Raw genomic sequence first — 21516 nt, 5'->3', positions numbered from 1 at the left:
AGCCATCTGCCTGTCCTGAAACTAGATGGTGAGGAAGGGACTCATGCTAATTATTATTAAGCCAATTCATTATTAAGTCCAGTAAATGCTTGATGTTGAGCAGTTTAGAGGCAGTTAATGTACCTTTTTGAACTGGTGCCATGAATTACAAAGTCTGCCATCTGGGGAGGTATTACATTAGAAATTAAATAAAAAAAGTCAAGATGTTTCTGAAAATTAGCTAGCAAATTCCAGCCAATCTTACATTCATTAGCATTTTTTTAAAAAGAGCAAAAGAAAACAAGGAGGAAAAAAAAAAGGGTTCTTAAATTATATCTATTAACCTAATAAAGTCCAGAAACTCAGAATTTCAATAAAATGTTAGCTTAGCTAGTGATTTCAAAAGAAACTCTATTTGTATTTCAAGTATTATTGTCATTCCTAAAGTCTGATGCCTATTTGATAAAAGCTCTAATTCAGAAAAGTATAAACTGTACTAACAAAAGAAATTAAAAACTGTCACATTTTCAAAGGATCCTGTTACTCAGTTCTTGCAGACATTTCTAATTAGAGAACTGTATTCATTAACACTTGATATGTTAGCAATCTGCCAAGATTTTTCCTTTTCTCTCTCAGGCATTTAGGTCTCTGTTCTGCAATGAGCTAAGTGCAGACTCACATCTACATCCAGACTGACTTGGAGTGTAGAAATTCAGAGGGGCGGTGGGTATGGGAAGTAAATTGGCTCTGACACAGACAGGGGCAGGGGGCGAAGAAAAGTGATATTTAGGTTCTTTACTGTTCTGATCCTCACTCTTTTTTTTTTTTTTTTCTTTTTTCTTTTTTTTTTTAATTTTTTAAATTTTGTAATTATGGAAACATAGAAAGGAAAAAGGAGAGGCTCAGGTGTTTTTTTTCCACTGACACCTGTTTACAAGAGAGAACTAATCTATCATTACAAAGAGGGTTCAGGCACTGGTTGAGGACTGAAGATCTTGTCCAGTTTTAAAAAATTACATTGATATTTCTGATTTCTAAAAAGTAGTTCAGGCTGTAAATTCTGTTGCAGAACTCAGAATTGTATGGGAAAACCTGACACATTTGAAAATTTGAAACAAAAGATCTGAGTTACTATCTCTTTTCTTAATTTCCTCTTGTTATAGTTTGTTTTTCTCAGGTTAGCCCACACTTTACACATCAGGTAAGATTCTCACCAGCTGAAATGAAGAGAAAAGAGAAATAGGAAGTATGCAAGCTAATGCAAGAACAGTCACTTACAAAATGACTCTATTGCACGGCCAGTCTCAGAGAGATGCCCCAGGGAAATATTATAAGGAAACAGTGCACTAAGAAATGTAATTAAGGTTAAAAAATCTCCAGAGTATTCTTCTGGACAAAAAATCCCGAGATCAACTTAAAAGCCTGAGGTTAGAAAAGGCGTGTTGAGGATTATTTTGGAGGGGGAAGAGAGATGCTGCCTTGTGAAGTGTTTTCAGATTCGTATTTGCATAATTCCTGTCCAATTTTGATGACTGAAAATTTTTCTTTTTTGGGGGACACATGGGGACTGGAAAGAGACATGGAAGAGGGCTGTGTCGTGCTGAATCAAAAGTCCTACTTAGCAGGTAACAACACTTTTTTGTTTCTTTCCGCTGACACATGCACAAGAGATCTTTAAGAGATCTCTGTTTTTTCACTACCTTGCTTCTTGATTTGGTAGAGAGTTACCTCTGCATCCTGGAAGCAACCGCAGAGTTATTGTAGAGATAGGAAATTGGAGCTCCATTGTTCAAGTTCAGGATAAAGTGAGAAGAGAATAATGTTCAAATAACATCAGAGATTGTCAAATCCTGTAGATTTGCAGAGGAAGTATGATAAACTGTATTCGCTGCTAAAAGTATGAATAGCTGAAGAAGAAGTTAATCTTTTTTCCCTGTTAATGAAGAAAGTTAAGATTATAAGCAGACAGTACAGGAAGGGGGTGAGGGACTGGAAAACTCAAGGCCTTCCCCTGAGATACATTTGGAAAAGATCTGTGGGAGAGCTGAAGGAGTTTTTGTTTGACTTTCCGTTTGTTTGGTTTGTTATACTGCAAACCAGAAAAAGGACGTGGGTATACTATAAAATTTCTCAAGTGTTACCGAAGATCCACCTCCTGTATTAACCAAAACATGTGAAGCTGGGCTTTTAGTGGCAGGATTTTTTACAGTATAACAAGAAGAAGAGATTGTTGCAAAAATCTAGAGTAGAATTATTCAGTGAACAGGGGTAAAACACAAATGTATTTTGGAGCAGATAAACATGTTTGAAGCCTCCTCTTGCCATGCATGGGAAATTCATGATGAGCTGTTTATCCAAGAAAAGGTATCCTCAAGATTAGTAACCTAAAGGCTATATACATTTCTGAAGAACTCTAGCTTAGACCATAAATTGCTCAGAGCAAAGGACTTCCTTTTACTTCTATTGATTTTCCATGTAGCAATGATTTTTTGACCTGCCTCACTTACCTAAATACCAAAGATAAAACCATTATAAACAAAGGAATTAGAATCAGGTAAATATGCTGCCTACCACTACCTCACCTCTTTTGTCCTTACTGAGCCTAAAATTAGGGAAAATCCAGTCCAGTGTGTTATTTTTCACCACCTCATGCCAGATGTTTGTTTATACTGATTATGATGGAGACCACATCTTATCATAGAATCATAGAATTGGCTGGGTTGGAAGGGACCTCAGAGATCATCAAGTCCAACCCTTGACCCACCGCTGCGGTTGCTAGACCATGGCACTGAGTGCCACATCCAGTCTCTTTTTAAATATCTCCAGGGACGGAGAATCCACCACTTCCCGGGGCAGCCCATTCCAATGTCTGATCACCCTCTCAGTAAAGAAATTCTTTCTAATGTCCAACCTAAACTTCTCCTGGCACAACTTAAGACCGTGCCCTCTTGTCTTGCTGAGAGTCGTCTGGGAAAAGAGACCAACCCCCACCTGGCTCCAACCTCCTTTCAGGGAGTTGTAGAGAGTGATGAGGTCTCCCCTGAGCCGCCTCTTCTCCAGGCTGAGCAGCCCCAGCTCCCTCAGCCTCTCTTCATAGGGTCTTGACAGAAAGCTTTGGTGTCCCTGCAACACATGATAAATACACCTATGCACAACCTGTTAATAGGTTTCAGAGTTAAATGGAAAGTCTTAATTACAAGCTGCATATTTCCTTCACACTTCTAAGGTGCTATACATGCAATTCTGACTGCATAGGTTATCTTCAATTGTAAGCTTCCAAACAGAAAATCTGATTTGACTGAATGATATTTTGTCATGTTGCAATCTGGAGTATAAATTTTCTGAACAGTGGATGATACATTAAGGTAGCTTTTGCCTTTAGGTGTTCCAAGTAGAGGATTTTATTGTTTGGTAGATCTGTACAATGCAACCAGATGGTATCAGCTCACATTTTTGTAAGTAGATGGGCACATTACAGAGAACACAATGTGGCTATAATCAATCCTAACAGAGAAACCAAGGACCAACAAACTTTAAGGCTTTTATCTGGCATTTGTGAAGTCTAGAGACTGGTAGAACACTGGAGAAATTTTTTAATTTGTAAGTGATGTCATTCTTACTCGGGCAGCATTTGAATAAAAATTGTGCTTAATTTTTATTTTCTCTTTTAAAGAAGGATAGCACTTCACTTAGGGCTACTTCACCCTGTATCCTGTGGTTCTCACTGACACTTTGGCATTTAAACCTGCTCCTGCTAATCTATTGCCATTTCAGCCTTGATCTGGAAGTACTGCAAAAAATATCCCACACTGGGGAATATGTCTGGGTGGGTGGCAGGAAAGATTTAGGAATACTGGAAAAGTTAATCAAAGAGAAGCAAGAAGAGCACAGAAAGGAGAAGCTGGTATTGAAAAACACATAGGCAAGTTCCCACATGAGGCTATGCAACATAATAGAGATTCCCTCTGGGAGACAAGAGATCTCTTCCTACAGGTATCAGAAACACATTTTGCAGAAACAACTTTGGTGTTCAGATGAACAGAGGACAGAAAGAAAGAGGGGACGAGAAAAGGGAAAGTATTAATTGTAAAACTAGAGAGAGGAAAAGGACAAGAAAGAGACTAAATGCACCACCAAGAGTTCTGGCTGGGATTTTTATAGCTCAAGGGCTCACCAAACCTTGCTTTGCACTGAACCATTTCCACTGCTGGGGTGAACAACTCTGTAGCTCCCAAGCTGGAGATCTGTTGAAGAGGAAGCTTGTCTATTGCACATGGGAGAATAATTGGATGTTGTCTCCCATGTTTTTGTCCTATGAAAATTAGCCTTTTATCTATGCTCTGCACATGTGAATATATCCGTTAAATCTTGCAAACATACAAATAGCAGAGGTGAGTGTCAGTTTGAGTACCATAATAAAAATAAAACTGAAAACAAGGAATAGATGCTTGTGGGCAACAACGCAATGTTCAAAATCTCTTGATACAGGGTTGGTTTGTGGGGCTTTGACTATTTTCTGCAGCATAGAAAACACCATCTTACACTGGGCAATGATTTGTGGTAACTTCCATTTCTACTGCTGAAGAATTAGTCCTAAGGTAAAATTTTTGTTCTCAACAGAATCCTATAAGCTTCAATCAGGTTTGGGTTTCGTTCTCAGCTTTCATTTTAAAGGCTGCAAAGTTAGATTTTTAAAGTATTTTATAAGCAATGACACAAAACAACTAGAAAGATCTGTAGAAATGAACTTGGAAAAGCATAGCTATTTTCTATGAAGACTTATCAAAGCTATGTTCACGTGTGAACATGAAACAGGATGCAAGACACTAAATTATAAATTACCATATTCTATTGTATGTACTTATTTTTAAGGGGCGTATGTATCTATGTATTTATATTTGGTAATATAGAGTATTTGTAAAAAAAAGTAGCATGAGTTAGATGTCCTTTAATGTTCATTATGATTGCACTCAAGGAGCACTTGTCATTCAGTTGGTTTTGTGGGTGTTCAGCTGTCTCCCTTCCTCCTCTTCCTTCAAAGCAACACCACTGTTTGTCTAAGTAGTCTTTTTCCAGTCTAGCCTTCTTTAATTGTGATGAGAAGCCTAAAAGCCAGTAGAAAGTCCAATGTAAGGACTTTTTTTAAACAGAGAAATGCTCAGCAAGTATTTATTATGATTGGCCTGATTACAGCACTAGCAGAAACGTGCCAATATGCCCATTATGGTTTCCTTACTCACTGCAACATCTCATTGTACAAACTGAACTTTCAGCAAAAATTGGTGGCAAACCTGGTGGGTTGTTTATTTATTTATTTATTTATTTTACAGCCTGTAATAGACAAGGCCTCTGTTTGCTTATTTGGGTCTGGTCCAGATTGGTTTCAAGGACTGAAATGACTCCTGGGTTGTTTCTTATTTTGGGGAAAAGGTAGACGGTTTCCCACCAGAGTCTTAGCTATGATAATTCACACCAAAAGGCATCAGATATTTTGCTTGCAGGTCGTGCAATGCAATACAGATGTCTTTTTTTTTCGAATGGAAAAATGATGTAGCCTTTCATACCGGGAGGAAGTAGGAGGAATGAAGCAATGAAAAACTTGAACTGGCAACTCATGGCATTGTTGGATCTCCTCATAAAGATCCTTTCTCCCACAGGACTGATTTTTAAGGCAATGACTCCATTTATTTCACTGTATTTCATGCAGACTACTGCAGAACAAAGAGCAGGGCTCACCAAAACTGGGGAATGGTCTTGCATCCTCCAAGAGGGCTGAGAGGCCCAGAGTAGTGAGACAAGTTGTATGATAGGCAAAATATTATGCCATTCTCCAGGTCCAGCAAGATAGCTGTCTTCTTGAAAGTTGATTAAAGACAGGAAATTTTATACTGGGAGCTCAAAGTTAGGATCAAACATCTGGACAGACAGTGTGAATGCCTGTCAGTCAACACCAGGCAACACCATTACATTGACCATTTAGTAGTCTATGCTGTAGTTTCTTCTTTTGACTTCTTATGTACTAAGGACATCTGTTTGTCCTGCTCATAGCTAAAATGAATATTTAAAATTTAATTTTCTTACAGAAGTTTGTTGCAAACTTTTGCTCCTTGCCTGTATGTATTTATGCATTTTTACAGGGGTAAAAATTCAGACTGGACATTTAAAGATCTGTAGTCATATCCACTTTCTAATTCTAAGATCCAAAGGTAACATCATACTTTTTACAGACAGCGGGAGAAATGCAGTGCTTATCTGGCTCCTTTATCTTTCAGAAGCAGGCATAAACACTAAGACTGAATGTCTTTATGCCTTCAAACTGAGCTCCTTTCATTTTCTTATATCTAATTCATATTCTATTATGTCTAGTAAATTTGTAACAAAAGTCTCTTTATTGTCCTCTCTTGTTAGTACACTTAAGTAATGCAGTAGGGAACAGGAGCTTAGCAGTGAGAGCCTGCTCCATGTTTCCTGTTTTCCAGGAGCATAAAGCAGACTTTGCGTAAACCCAAACATTATATCCTTGCTATGCCTTCTGGATGTAGAATTCTTTCTCCTCCTTCCATCAAAACCTTTGCAATTATGTAGAATGAAGAGCTGATCTTTTGGGCCCTGGAAACTTCTATGGAGCTCTCATGGGCCCTGTAAAAAGATGCTGTCACCTTATTTTTTAAATAACTGCTGTGGTGACAGCTATTTCTATTTCATATATATATGAGCATATATATATATATATAAAACATTTTCTACATTCCCAGATTTTTAGTTTACTGTACAGAATGATTTAAAACACAAGAGACCATTGGTATATTTTTTGTCTCCCATTATAGTTTTTAATTTTTTACAATTTTATTTTACAAGTCAATATATGAAGATAAAGCAATTATTGTTTGAGTTTCAGACTTACCACTAATTGGTTTTCACCTGAAATCACAGAACTTAATTGGTACAGGATATGATAAGTTTGTCTGTATTATGTGATTTTCAGCCACTTCATAATTTTTATAGGAAATAACTGTGAGGATATAAGCAGTCAACACATTCTTTTCTCACCAGGAATATACATGTATTAATTTATGTGCACAATAAGCAGCAGGAAAAGATTAACTCCAAAGGGAGAATCCCATATCACTCAAGTATGTAATTGCATATTCACTATACATGAACAATTACATGCCCAACTGAGCTGTATAATCACTGTGATTGTAGGTGCAAATTATGTAATTGTACATGCTGGTAATTGCCATAGCTATTTGCTTGTTAAGTCAGCTCATTTGCATGTGTGGCAGTGGCCTCCGTATTTTCAAATTAGGAAATTCATTGTGGGGCAAAAAAAATTAAGAAAATAGAGCCCTAAAGAGTAAGTCTCATTTCCATAAAAATTCCCTAACCCTGGAACAAGTTGGGAAAGCTATATGGAAAAGAAACAATATTATGTCTCCCAAGCATGTTATTGGAAGATTTTCACATGGTGTCACAACGTTTTAAAACGGTAACTGCCAAATGGCACTGCTGCAGAAATCAGCATGAAAGAGCTCCTGTGGGAAAGTCAGTTTAAAAACTATGGGTATTAAAGAGAAGTCATGCAAATGTCAGTTCCGTTTTGCAACTATTAATCTAATGCTTCAGTCTAACAAAAATTTCCAGACATTGTATTTATGCACTTGCATCACCTGACTTTGGCCTTCTCCAAGGGCAAGCCAACTGCTCCACAGAAAGATCTGAGAATGGGCTTGTTTTATTGACTGACTCTGTACTTTTCCCACCTCTGGCACAAGTTCTTTTTTTCCTCCTACACTACCACAAAGCGATCTTAAACTCTTATGCTAACAAGGAAGGCCACTTCCTTTACAATCAGCAACCTACTACTGACTGCTGGAATTTTAGAGAGAACGAACCCTCCATAAAACATCCAGTTTCATAGTCTGGATGGGCACATGTCCAAGATTATGATGTAATTCACAGCCTGTTGCTTGAAAATGATGCACAATGCTAACCTAGCCTTAGAAGATTATTGAGTGTGTCTACCCCATCTGGTACAGCATGAGAGCTTATCAAGGTAGTACCACACAAGTCAGTAAACCTATAGGCATGCTGCAGTGTAGACCCAAAAAATTAACACTGCACTGCTTCTCCCAAGTTAATCACTGAATTAATCCTGCTGAGATATTCTTCTAACACATGGCTCCTCAGCAGGGTGGATTTCTCAAGTCAGAGTACAGCACTGGTGTTGCGTGGCTGTTTCTGGTTCCAAGGGCTTCATAGACATCTCAGCACTATTTAGCAGACTTTAAGCAAACACAGTGAATGAGTGATCCATATCAATGCTACCTTTTGTAGTTTCTTGTATCTGGTACATTTAATCTGAAGGTTTATTTTACAAACATTAAGTATGGATTACAGTACCTTAATATAATTAAAGTACAGGTTGGTGATTCAAGCACTTAGTGAATTTCTTCATGATCCCAAGGTAAGCACCACGCTGCACATAAATACAGAGGTTTTGACTAAAGCTCTTGTTGGACCTATCAACTGAGCTTTTGATCATTTGTACTTCAGACCTTAACCTCTGTAATCCTGTCTATTTAATAAGCACTTTGATGATAAACACCACTTTTGTAGTTTATTGAACTAGTTCTTGTGATGATGCAACATTTCGATATGCATCCTAAAACCACTGCTAGTCATGTTTGCTTAGCAACATGCAAGGAGAGTCTTCTCTCTACACAAAACTTGGCTAGAAAGACAATACAATTCCATGTTAACTTGTTTTCTGTTTAAAGTTTATAGTGGAAAGGATCACAGCTATGTCTGTATCCAGTTATGTGAATTGCTCTTGTTTGTCCAACACTTTCCAAACCAAGCTATTTTCTGTCTTCAGGCACTACCTCACATATCTTCTTTTTGGTAATCCAAAGGCTGCAAAAAAATTATAAAAGGAATTTGGCTCTTGTATCCTGAAAGCACTTCCAACCACCTCCATTTGTCAGCTTCCAAGTCAACCTCATGTACAAAATCAGACTTATAGGTCATGACACCCACTCTGAGAGCTGAAACCAATGGGAAGGGCTCAGAGAAGGAAATGTATGGAAATTCTTTCACAAAAGACAAATCCTGCCACAGGCAGGCTACAAAAGCCCATCTGCTCTGGTGAGCAGATATGTGGGCATGATCCCTTCTTTGTTATTTATGTGGGGCTTAGCTTCGTAATGTGGAGTGGGAACAATGCCTCCGTTCAACACCAGCTGTATAATTTTAGATAGCACTCAATAGCCAATTGAGCAAGACCAATTCCAATCTGTCAGCATAGTGTGGTCTGCCCTGTTGCAGGAAGTGTTGTTTTTGGAACAATGCTGAACAGCCATTGCCATTTTACTGTCTACTGACAGAAATTAATAGTGAAGGCCTCGTAGAGCAATTTATCAACAGCCATTTGAATTCACACTTTTTTCAGCCCTTCTATCTCCAGACCAGCAAAGAGCTGCCTGCCTATTTATGTCAAAATGTCAGTGCAAGGTAGAAATTGAGCAGGATAGACTCTTGGGAGTGACCAGTCTCCTCTAGGACTGGTTTTGAAAGGGGAAAAATGCCCCAGCTCAGGCCTCTGACCTGTCACAAGAGAGGTGTAAACACAGATGCAGCAAGGCCACCAAGACCCCAGCCCCACAATCGCAGCACCCCAGATAGCGCAATTAGCACCCCACGAGACAAAGTGGCTGGAGAAAACATCTGAAAGAAGAAATCTTTTGTTTTTTTAATCAAGCCATGTAGCATAAAGTAAAAAATACAGACTTGTTAGCTGACATGAGAAGGAAGTTTATTTTCTGTCTTCATATCTTTTTTTTTTTCCTTTTAATTAAAAAACCACATTCCCACTCAAAGAGAAAATACGAACTATGGTCATTTGACAATCTTTAATCAATTCAGTTTTCATCAGCTAAATGGCTGAGACTGTGCTTCTTCATATCCACACACTGTGACTGCCACACAAATTGTGTTACCATTCCCTTTAAATAGCAATGTAATTCTGATAGAAAACAACAGTAGTCCCAGCAATAGCATATTAATAGTGACAGAGTGTAGACAAAGAGCTCTAGAGTGGTGGTGCAGTTTCAGCACTCATAAAGAAATAAATCAACATCAGAATTAAGTTCAAGGATACTGTACCACACAAAAGATGAAGAAAGAGATTTATGCCCTATTGGTATTGGTGTGGCACAAATATGCTTTTTTTTTTTTTTTTCAAGGAAATGAACAAAATTGGTATCATTTGCTAATGGGAAAATTATTTGATATAATATTTATGTTTATAATGCATAAACATAAATTGCAATTGAATCTTATTTTGGAAAATACCATTCTAAGCTATATAGCAGTTCTAAAAGGATTAATTTTTAAAGAATGAATGACATTTATGCAAACACACCTTTGTATGCAATAGCTTTAAAAAAGATTAATCTCCAGACAGATTTGTTCATACCATTTTTCTCACAATCTACATCACTGGGGACAAGTAGACTTAGAGGTTTGCACATTTTCCAGTAGCAGGCTTTATTTTCAGCAATTTATCTTTTGCTGCTTCCTTTCTTTGAATGCTACTTTTGATACTGTTTTTTGTGACGGATAACAGCAAACTGGCTGGAAGAAACTCAGAGGAGAGGGAAAAATTAAAAAGGCTGCCCTGCTTGAAAAATTAAAATAGGCTTTCCCTTTCTCCTATGCAAAAAGCTGATTTTTCCAGGATAAAAAAAAACCACAAACCCAAAATTAAGGGATTCTTAAATTTCTGGCAATGCCTAACTTGTTTGATATCCTAACAAAAGCATCGAGACCCAAAAAAGTCCAATGAAGGTGAATTGGGGTTTTTTGTTTTGTTTTTTTTCTTATTCAGACAAAATCATTGTATGCTCCACTGCCAATGCAGAGGGGAGGTTCTTCTTTCTTTCCTCTAAAAATTGTAATTATTCTTTCAATCAGAAAGACTGGAGGTTCAGGTTATGATTCACACCAAAAGCCTGGTGCACAAGGTGCCTTTGTGACACAGTGCAGTAAGGAGCTGAAAAAATTAATGTAGTATGTGCACACTCCTGTTAATAAACAGCTTTTCACTATCTGATAAGCCCAGGAATGATAGGAATATGCCTCTTAATACTATTTGTGGTTTGTAACTCTTACAGTATATTGGCTTGGTTAGATTCATATTCTTTATTCAGACATGAGATGAAGTGTAAAGGTAGAGAGAGAGAAAGACAGGCTGGAGCCATCAGAGTTGGGTAAAGACTGAAAAAACATTGTTCTCATTGAAGGACAGATAGGACTTTGAAATAGGTTTATACACCAACTGGTGTGGGTTGGTGTCATTGGACTGTGAAAAGTAGTTAGAATTTCATCAATTCTGATGCCTGTACTGAACACTGCAGGAGACAAATGTCAGTGTTGGATGACTGTGTCAGGGACAGCTTGTGAGTTCCAGTTGCAGGTATGTACAGCCATATAACCTGTGGGATATTTTAAGACAGTGTGTCACCTATTCATGGCATTTATATAGTAGAGTCTAGGTCTCATAGGGCCCATACACAGGAATTTTTTAATTATTTCTTCTTTCAAACCATAGATGCATTTATGAAGTCTGCAGGTGGCACCTATTAAATTCAGAGAAAAAATATTAGTAAAGCATGGATATACAGGTACATGCCTAGTTAGAGATGTGAAACTGAAAATGCAACTGTGAATTTACTGTGTCTGTGTTCACTATGTTTTGGATCTGATGAGGTCCAGTAGGAAATCAGCAGGTGTGTTAGAAAAAAAATACCTGGAATTTTCAGAAAAACGAGAGATCTTCATTAAATCTGGGTGCTCAGTCTATCCTGAAAAAGATCAGATTGTCCTTGAATATGTCATAATTATCTATTATTAACTTTGTTTCACCTCTGTATACTTTGTAGAATCATTCTTCTTTAAATAGCCTTGTCTCTCAGTACTTCTTGACTGCTATTGCATAAGAATTTTTCCAGGTGAGAAATAACCCCAGACAGAGTAATAACTTCTTCCAGCCTCATGAAATTTACCAGCCCCATCTGGTGGATACTACTGTTCCATTCAAGGTGTTGCTTCTCTTATCCAACTATCGACCTTTCCCTACTACCAGAGGTGACACTTCTGTGGTGGGATGGGACAGCTCCTGGGTGGCCACAGGTGGAACTCTTGTTCCAGTTCAGTCTCATGTTTTAGAATAACTCCACCTTCACTAGCAGTTAAGATAAAGGAGCTGAGAGCAGCCAAGATACAATTATATCTCTGTGCTTTTAAATATGTTTATTGCTACTGGATTGAAAAGTAGGAGCCTTAAACTAACATAATAAAACCAGAATTTTATTAAGCTGGATTGAACTCTAGTTTTATTAACTAGTGTCCAAAACCAGAGAAAGCTGTAATGTAATTTTTTTCTAATTTTTTTTTCCCACTGTTGAGACAGTAAAGACATACAGCTACTTTAAATAAGAGAAAAGAGTTTGTGTAAGCATGAATGTGTTTGTGGAATTGTTTGTGGAATGTCACTGGAAAAAAAAGCAGAACATATTAGGGTACCAATATACGATTAGTACACTATTAGATGACAACAAAATGAAATAGCAAAAATAAGTAGTGAGAACTTTAGGTAAGCAAATGTGCTTATGGGCAAAGCTAGAGTTCTCTTTCTGGCTTGAACATGTAATGAGGATGCTGAGTCACTATTGACAGTAAAGGAAAGACGGACCGGAAATGGTCATAAAATGAGCAAGGTTTCAGGCCAAAAGACTAACAATAAAATGGGTAAAAAAATGTGCTTGTCTATGTTTCACAGGACTGCACTTTAATCATCAGAATACACATAATATTGATGGGTTTAGGTGGTTCAATTTTTCTATCTAGCATTGAACATACTTTCTGTGATTGTGAGACCTGATGACATCATTGTGAAAGGCCTTGTACTTACACCTGTTTTGCTTCTAATAAAGTGGACTCTATAGACATGGAAATAAGAGGGTCAAATATATCTTGATCAGAGCTTTGCCCACAGCAGTTTGGCCATAAGGCAATGAGAGAGAATGTTTCAAAGGTGATTTTTTCTTGACAATAGGCTAACCTGATTAGAAGAACAAGTTCTCTAATGTTTTGGGTGTAGCATTTGAGAAATGAGACTTTTGGTCCCATTTTCTCTGAATTTCTACCATTAGGAAAAGAATAGGTTGGTTTGTGCACCATCCACTGCGATACATAAGCACAAGTAGAGCTGGTTTGTAGGTTATTTGAGATGGAATAGACCCTCTATGCTTTCTGTATCAGAAATAGGTGTTTATTACTTGGAAACCCAGCAGAGAGCTGTCCTTTATCCATTGAACTGTGGGATCTGGCATGTTATAAAATGCACCTGTTAGACACTGTGCTGGAATTCAATTAGCTTGCATGTGACTGTCACAGCTGAACTAATGGGCTGAAAGGTTATACTGGGTAAATAAAAGATCCCAAATTGATTCACAGATAAGAAGTCTGGAGAAATGTCATTACTTCTTTTTTTGAATTTTGGCCATACCACAATAATGGCATTGCTACTTTATTTTAAGTAGACCATGACTAAGGTGGTACTGCTTATGTATTTGGAGTTTTCAGGCTGAAAGTAATTTAGCTAATATTTCTCATGTTAAGTGTCAAACACTTGAGGGTAAGACACGAAAATTGCTGTATTACAATAGTTATATTTTCATAAATTCTAAACATTTCATTCCACTCCTTGTGCATGTTGTCATATTTGACTTGTATAGCTAGATGTAGAACAAATTAATTAAGAAACTCACTATGATATGTAAGAAAACAGTTTTAATTAACATGCCTAGTATTAATCTGTAACTGCATTATAACAATTTAATAATGAGATACATTTTTCTTTTATGGCATGTCTGCTATAAAAAAGAATTTTTAGTTTGTGCAGCTTTCTTTCACTTTATGTTTTTACTTGACATTCTATAGCAATGGTCTGGTGTCAGCTGCACAATCCTTTTCCCACTCTTACACTGAACAACAGATCTTTCACTGTTTGCTAATATGAATGATCATAAGCTACACCTTGGATCAGTAAAAAAAGATTTTAAAGTTTGTAAATTTTAGATTTTACATCTTGTAAATGTCAAATTACAAATAATTGAGCTTGTAAAATGTGCTTATGTAGATATACATGGTAAAGGGATAAAATCAGAAGGTGAACAATACAAAAGTATTATTAAAATCTACATATCAATCTACATTAATATCGACACAATTTTCTTTATCTTGTCAGATTTTGTCTAGTTCTTAATCTGTTGAGACTGAAAGTAGCAAACTTTTGTCTCTTGGTCCAACCCTTCTGATTCCATGGCTCCTATAACTGTACATTTCATGAGCTATTTCTTTCTTAATCCAGAAATCTGAGGTACATTCTGCTTTTTGTAGAACCTAACAACAGACCTTGCTATAGAAGTATGAAAAAAAATGACCTTGTTTCCAGGTGGGATTCCAAGTGTATTTTTAATAAATATTTATTTATAAAGAAATAAATAAGTATATAGATGTGTAGAGGTGTCCTTTACAATGTGTTAACTTGATGGTAACTTTGATTTTTTTCCTTCTGGGGAAGAATCGTGGAACACTGCACTATCCCAGGAAAGCTGGAGTACTATTGAGCTGTGGTCAAAGCTCTTCCACCAGCTCCTGCTCACTATTCATCAGGGAGAGGAGAAATTTGAATCATTACCCTGCCTGCCTACCCTATCTTGACTAAGTAATATTTTCAATAAGCTTGTTCAAACAAACCAACTACCCATTTCGGCCAAAACTTTCAAAGTAAATTCAACCTGAGGCAGAGTCCTGGCACACAGAATTTCTGCCTAATGGGATGGAGTCTGGCAAGGTTGTAAAAGAAACATTCAGAGAATCAGAGAAACATTAGGTGTGCTTCTAAATGGGACAGAAGAAGAGTTAAGTCTAGAGGGATAGAAGAAATCCATCAAATAGGCTGTTTTGTTACTGTGAACATCAAATATTGGTTGAGCTGATAGGTTTTCTTGTCTTCTCCATGCTCTCCTGTTTTTAGATGAATTTATTTAGCTGCTTTAAATTTGTTTGTTTGTTTGCTTTTTATTTATTTAGCACAGTAAAAAGCTAAGCTGAAGGAGTAACTTTAGTAATTCTGATAACAGGTATTGCTTGCTGTTTCTTGGGGGTTTTTTTTTTTTGGTTTTTTGGTTTGGGTTTTTTTTTTGTATTTACTTATTCAAGTGAAAAATGCAACACATTTTGAAAGGTAGTTGACTGCAAGATGTGGTTTAGTAGAATGAATGCATCCTTTATGAAGTTTTCTAGTTCTTAAGCAAGAGAAACCTGAAATTGCTGCTGTGTACTTAAGCTGTCTCTATTCAATGCTTGGAGGGTTGCCACTCCCCTCTGGTTGCTGCTGTGGTCAGAAACCTAAGTGAGAATAAAGGTATCAGAAAGCTGAGTATAACATTAATTAATATCTTTTGAATATGTCTTAGCCCACAGCCTTGGAAGAACTGACCCTACTTTTCTATTTGCATGTTTCATAGCACAATGTGTAAATAAGTTTAAATAAGTTTAAGATTTTTTTTTTTTTTAAAGAAATTACTTGTTTTAAAATTAATCAGTGCTCTAGTTCTACTAGATAATTTATTTTATTATTTAATCCATCCTACCTTCTGGGGTTTTCTGTCTGGACCACCAGCTGTTTACTTGTTGTCTGTCTCAAGACTGGTACCACAGCATCTCAGACCATGGAGTCCCTTCAAACAATTCAGAGTATGAACAACAAGACCCCATAATGCCTAACTAGAGAGCTTTTGCTCAACTGGAATCAAATTTCCTCCTAGATTTTATGTGAATTCTTACTTAATTATAAAAAAGATAAAAAAAAATCAGACAAACAGCAGTGGAGTCACTTCAAATCACTTTTACTACGATGGAGAAAAATCATAGTGCAAGAATTCACAACAGAAGCAAGTCAGGATGTTCATGTTCACAATAAAACTATAATTATTTTATCACTGCGAGTAAGACATGCCACCTTGAAAATATGGAATGTAACAAATCCTCTTTTTTTATACTAGGATTTGTTGAAGAATGACTGATGAATTACAAAATTAAAATAGACATCTTTCAATACCTAGGAAGTGTAATGATTTAAACTGAAAATTAAAAAGTCTTGTGTTTCTGTTTTGAAAATGCTACCAAATCAGTTTAGACATTCAAATGAATCTCTCCTCTGTAGTCAATGAAAATCTGTGAGAGTTCCTTCTCCTTGCCTATTTTTTCTTCCTTGTTGATGGTTGTGTTTAATTTGCACTAAGCTACTATGAAGAGACCGAAGCAAAATCAGCCTTCTCTAGTCTACTCCAGTTTTAGCCAAAAGCAGTGACCAGTTGCCACCCAAAGTACTGGGCCCAAAAGCAAGGCTAAAGGGAAGGTATGGCACACCAGAGCTGCAAACTACACCTGGGTAAGGGAACATCTGCATGTCTGCAAGGTGCAGAAAGGCAGACTTGGGCAAGGGAAGTGTTAGTGAGAATTTCACTGGAACGAAGTCAAAAGAAATAATTTCTTTTGGGTACTGCATTTGTTGTCCATTCAGAGGCAGATTTATGGGCAAGAAAGCTGGTTGTCCCTATTAGGTTCTGCGGAGTTCAGAGAAATAGAGAAATAGCCCGTTTTCCATGGCAGAAGAGAAAAGCACCAATGAGATATGTGGCTCCTCTTGTCAGTTTGTTCTTTGAACAAACACAGCCCAGCAAGGCATTGAATGGTCTCTGGTCATCTAAGCCAAAAAGGCAGCAGGAGGGATGCAATGCCAGAGTGTTGGTACTGTGCCTTGCACCATGCTCTACCAGACAGCGTGCAGACAGTGTGAGCCAAAATGATGGGGTAGCACCAGGAGCAGGTTCCTCATCTCTCAGAAGCACAGCTCCCCAGCCAGGTGCCTCTGCACCATCCACTGACCCTTCCCACCAGCTGCCAGGCACGGGGCTTTCTTCCTCTCCAACCCTCCCTCTGTGCTCCTGGGCCTTTACTGCCTTTGGGCTCACAGATCTACTAAGCTGCGTTTGGTTGTTAGTGTAGGAAGACAGCTACCTCACCATCAGCCAGCAAGGGGAGAGCTCTCACAGCAGCCGGGGTTTCCAGGATATGCTCTTGGGCTGTGTCTTTGGAGGCTCCAGGGCAGCCCTCATCTGGTGTAAATTGTCAGCCTTGCTGCGGTCCAGTCAGCAGAGATCTGTCAAATTTGCACTGCCTGAAAAGCTGTTTCTCCAGCGACAACCCCACCCGGTTGGGCCTGCTTTGTGTTAGGAGGTGACTGCCTCAGCCTCTGGAGAGACCTTTGAGAGCAGCTCTCCTTTTAGTTTCAGTAATGTTTCTTTTGAGGTTCCTATTAATGCTGCCACCAGGAGAAACTGTGTCTGACTTCAAGGCAGGAACACGTGTTCACCTTTTAAGTCCTCGTCAGGGTTTCTAAGGCAGCAGAAAAGTGACAGGATCTTTTAATATCCAGTGGAGAGGATGTCTTAGCAGCTGCCAAGAGCAGTTGACATAGCTTGGGAACAGGAGCAAGCGTTGCTTTTGCTCACTCCTCCTACCTCCCCCAGCAGACTGAACATAATAAATATAGTGGTAAGAAACAAATGATCTCCCCCGCTGCTTTACTAGAAACTGGAGTGTCAAGTCTTCCTCTGTCAGATGAAAAATTGAGTGGGCAGAATGTGACAGGATTTCTAAAATAAGCTTTGCAGAAGGTAGAGTGCCTCACAACCAGGATATGAGCAAGAGGGTGGGTATGATCTGAGAGGGGCATGATGGTGTGATGGAAAGCCTTGAGGAGGAGTGGGAAGAGAAAAACCACGAGCACTTCATATGGAGCAGAGTATTTGCAGTACCACTTCGAGGGGTGTTTGAGGTTTATGAGGTCTGCTGAGGCAGCTGCTGGATGTGTCTTTGTGTATTATCACAGTAATGGATTATGTTTTAATTCCCTGTAACAGGACCAATCCTGACTAATACAAAGAAGAAAATTTGGCTACTGAGACAGGCAGCAAGTTGTGCTGTAGTTTTCAGACATGCTCAGAAGGGTGGCATGACCACCCTCACCACACACCATGGGGGACACTGCATGCAGCACTGTGCCTCCCCTGTCTGTCACGTCCCATTACCAGACCCAGATGACAGCCAAAAGAGTTTCCCTCTCCCAGGACAGGGTTTTCTTTTGAGGGAAAAGTTACCCTTTGAGGGTAACCAATGATGATGGGCCCCCTCAGACCATCTGAATACCCCTTGATCAGATTAAGGCAAAGCAACACTCAGTGTCTGTTTTTCTACGAACGAAAGAACAGTTTTATTGCTTTAACAGTTAAAGATTATTTTTGAGCAATTCTTAAGGAAAAAAAATCACCCCAAGTATGTATATATATATATAATAAATGCACAAAAGCAGATACTTCGATGTTCAGGCTGCACAGCCACAAAGGATGATTATTTAGATCACAAAAAACAGCAATACATGGATGCTAATGCTGCGTAACCTGGGAAAAACTTCTGGTTAGTTAACAACTTTAGAGAAGAGAAAAAGAAAGGTAAAGCAAGTGAATAGCAGAAGTTAAGAGAGAGAGATAGATAATAGAAAATCACCAGTCTTGGATCCAGCGTTGGGCCAGCCAATGGGCAAGGGTTGGTGTCAGTGAAACTCTGGAAGCCCACCAATGCAGATCCTCATTTTTTAGGCCTGTTTCACTTAGTAAGTGTGGTTGAGACATATCAGATTGCACAGAGTGGACCTGCACACACTTTGCTCCCCAATCCTTATCTCTATGGTATCCTGGCCCTAGGCCATATGCAGACCCTTATTTGTCTCCTTTCTTGACGGCAGTCTCTTTGGAAATGCTAATATGGGTTTATTCTGGGTGTCCACTCACTGCAGACCAGTCTAAGAGGATCAGAGGGTTCGGTGGATGGAGTTCCTCCACCCGGTCCCTTACACCTGCCCCAGGTCTTCCTGCAATACAAAGGACACCCCTTGAGGAGGAGAAACACTCTCTCCTTTGCTCCTAGCAAAAAAACTTTGGATACCCTGGTTTCATCCTTTATCTTATAATGAGACAAGGAAAAGGTCTGGTGCAGTCTCAGAAGCTAAGGCAGACACTTGGCTGGTGCAAATAGTCAAATTTCCACGGGTTCCAGCTAAGCTGTAGTAATTTACCCAACAGAGGTAAAAAGAGTGGCAACATCTGTTCCCGTGAGACGAATCTCACTCTTTTTTTTTTTCCACACCTACAGCTCAAGTGTAGCCCCCATTTTTGACAGAGATTATCAACTAGGACTATTACTTTGTCCTCAGTTTTAGCATGCCACTGCCAGAGGATTTGTGGCAGAGGTGATAACTGCTCACCACAGACATGCTTAAAGAGATCAGGGAAAGAGAATTCTCTCTGTGACCAACAGCTCTGTGAGTGTCAGTGTTGGGGTTGAGATGGTGATGTGCAAGATAAAGGGGGACAGCCTATTCCTAAAACTGCAGCCCTGTGTGAAACTTGGTTATCTATAAATGCCTCAAAAGACAAGCTCAGAGAATAAGAGAGACTGAATGCTTAGTCAGTGGTGCAGCATACATCTCTACAAAGTGCTCTGAGTAAACTCTGAGCTATCAAATGATAGTACAGTTTTGACTGAGTAATTGGATTCTGTGTGTTACCAAGGGCACCAAAATCAGCAGACAGAATTCCTACAGTTAAAGTGTAATTACAATATCAAAGGGATTTAGGAAAATAAGGTCTCATCTCATAGATGAAACAGGCAGTCAGGAACCTGGTGCCAGCATTTGAATTAATTCAAACACCTAAAAACTATATAGAGAGCAGTGAGAAACAGGAATCCTAATTAGAGTGTGGCTGTAGCAAAAAAATAAAAAAGGGTTTTCCCTTTAGGTGTGGTCCTAGAAACTGCAGAGTGTTCCTAGGAGCTGTCAGACATACCCCATGCATGAGTCAGAAAATGGTTCTGTGAGGAACCTCTGTGCCCTGGGATTTTCAGGCCAGGAGAGGCGATCTTTAGGTCAAGCAGCAAAGGGCACCTGCCTAGCTGGGTGAAGAAGTTATGTTCTCCCTTCAGCATAGTGAGGTACTTGAGGAGCTATTATGAGGTGGAAATATTCCTCGGAAATGCTATATTGTTATCCAACAGGGACTCTAGATGTATTTCACAAATTCCTGTACAACACTAGTGAAAAGGGAAGGTGGCAGACAATGCGATATTTTGTGCTAAATTTTTTTATTTTAACAGCCTCATTGGTAGTAGCTGGGTTGAATGACTGGTAAAATGATCTTCTGGACATGTATTTTGGAAATTTTTTGTCAATTACCATGCAACCAGCAGATTCAGGGCCAGTGATTCAATCACTGAAGGCTTTTGTTTGGAAGCATGCACTCCCCAATATATCTTTCAGGGCTACCCTTCTGCTGGGGGGGTTGTAACAAAACTGTGGTTTTCTTTCTTGCTTTCAGGAGTTTCATAAAAGGCTGCTAGCACTGTCACCAGCTCCCTTTTTAGTTTATGTGACCATATCATTCAGCAGAGGCTGAACAGAGCAGACAAGTCAGTCAATGAGTAGGTCACAAGGAGTTAAAATATAAATTTCTTTTTTTTCTGAAGGGAGAGGAGTTTAGTCGTTACAAAATGGTGTCATGCAATTGTTATTTTGAGCCCTGAGAGTTATTGGAGATCAAGCAAGTCTTTGCAGTGCCACATTTTTAGGAAGCAGCTGGACATAATGCAGAGCAGTTTTTGTAGGGCTTTTTTTGTATTTTTTTCTGAGCTGCAGGGTGCAGAAAGAATCATCTTGTCAAAGTCTTGGTCAGGGCAATTTGTATAGTTCTCTTGGCTTCCTTACTGTTTAGCCAGTAGGTTTTAAGGCATGTGAGTTTATTGTGGGGGACTTTCATTTTGTGTCTGTATTGTGGTTTATTCCTATAATTTGGTTGCTATCCTGCTCAGACTATAGTAAGAAAACCATTCATGGTTTTGGGTGTTTATTTTTTCTTTCTTTCTATTTTCATTTTCTTCTAAACTTCTTCAATAATTTTTTCTCCTGAAAGCATTAATACTTAGTAAATATGATGTTTAGCTCCTGAAGTCAAAGGACAAATAGAGGTCAACATTGTTTGCACCATGTGAGGATCTGGCCCCTGACTTAAAAACAGACAAAATGAAATAGCGTCCAAAGCTGACTTCTCTATTACAGTGCTTCAGCCCATCTGAATTGCTTTGAGGACTTGATATTGGGATTTTTTTTTTTTTTTTTTTTTTTTTTTTTTAAAGAGGATCAAATGTAAGAAATAAATAGGCATGCAAAGTCTGCTTCCCAGGTTATTCGGGTTTCGGAGCTCTGTTATGTCCTGCTGCAGAGTCTTTCCTTTTGCTCTGGTAAAACATCAAGAGTGTAGAGGGTGACCCTGTGCACTTGTTTCAGATGTG

At 38.6% G+C, this 21516-nt stretch overlaps 1 long non-coding RNA gene across 1 annotated transcript in view; it reads left to right on the top strand.

Annotated features, from left to right (window-relative positions):
- Positions 1-1381: 1381 nt before the first annotated feature.
- LOC139792449 (uncharacterized) overlaps positions 1382-21516 on the top strand; it is a 33828-nt gene continuing 13693 nt past the window's right edge. Inside the window, exons 1-2 of the long non-coding RNA XR_011724280.1 lie at positions 1382-1604; positions 4468-4577. This is a non-coding gene — a long non-coding RNA (uncharacterized lncRNA). The remainder of the gene's footprint in view (positions 1605-4467; positions 4578-21516) is intronic.

This window comes from Heliangelus exortis, chromosome 2 (genome assembly GCF_036169615.1).
Source record: "Heliangelus exortis chromosome 2, bHelExo1.hap1, whole genome shotgun sequence".
Taxonomy (NCBI): domain Eukaryota; kingdom Metazoa; phylum Chordata; class Aves; order Apodiformes; family Trochilidae; genus Heliangelus; species Heliangelus exortis.
This window is presented reverse-complemented; position numbering and strand designations above follow the sequence as displayed.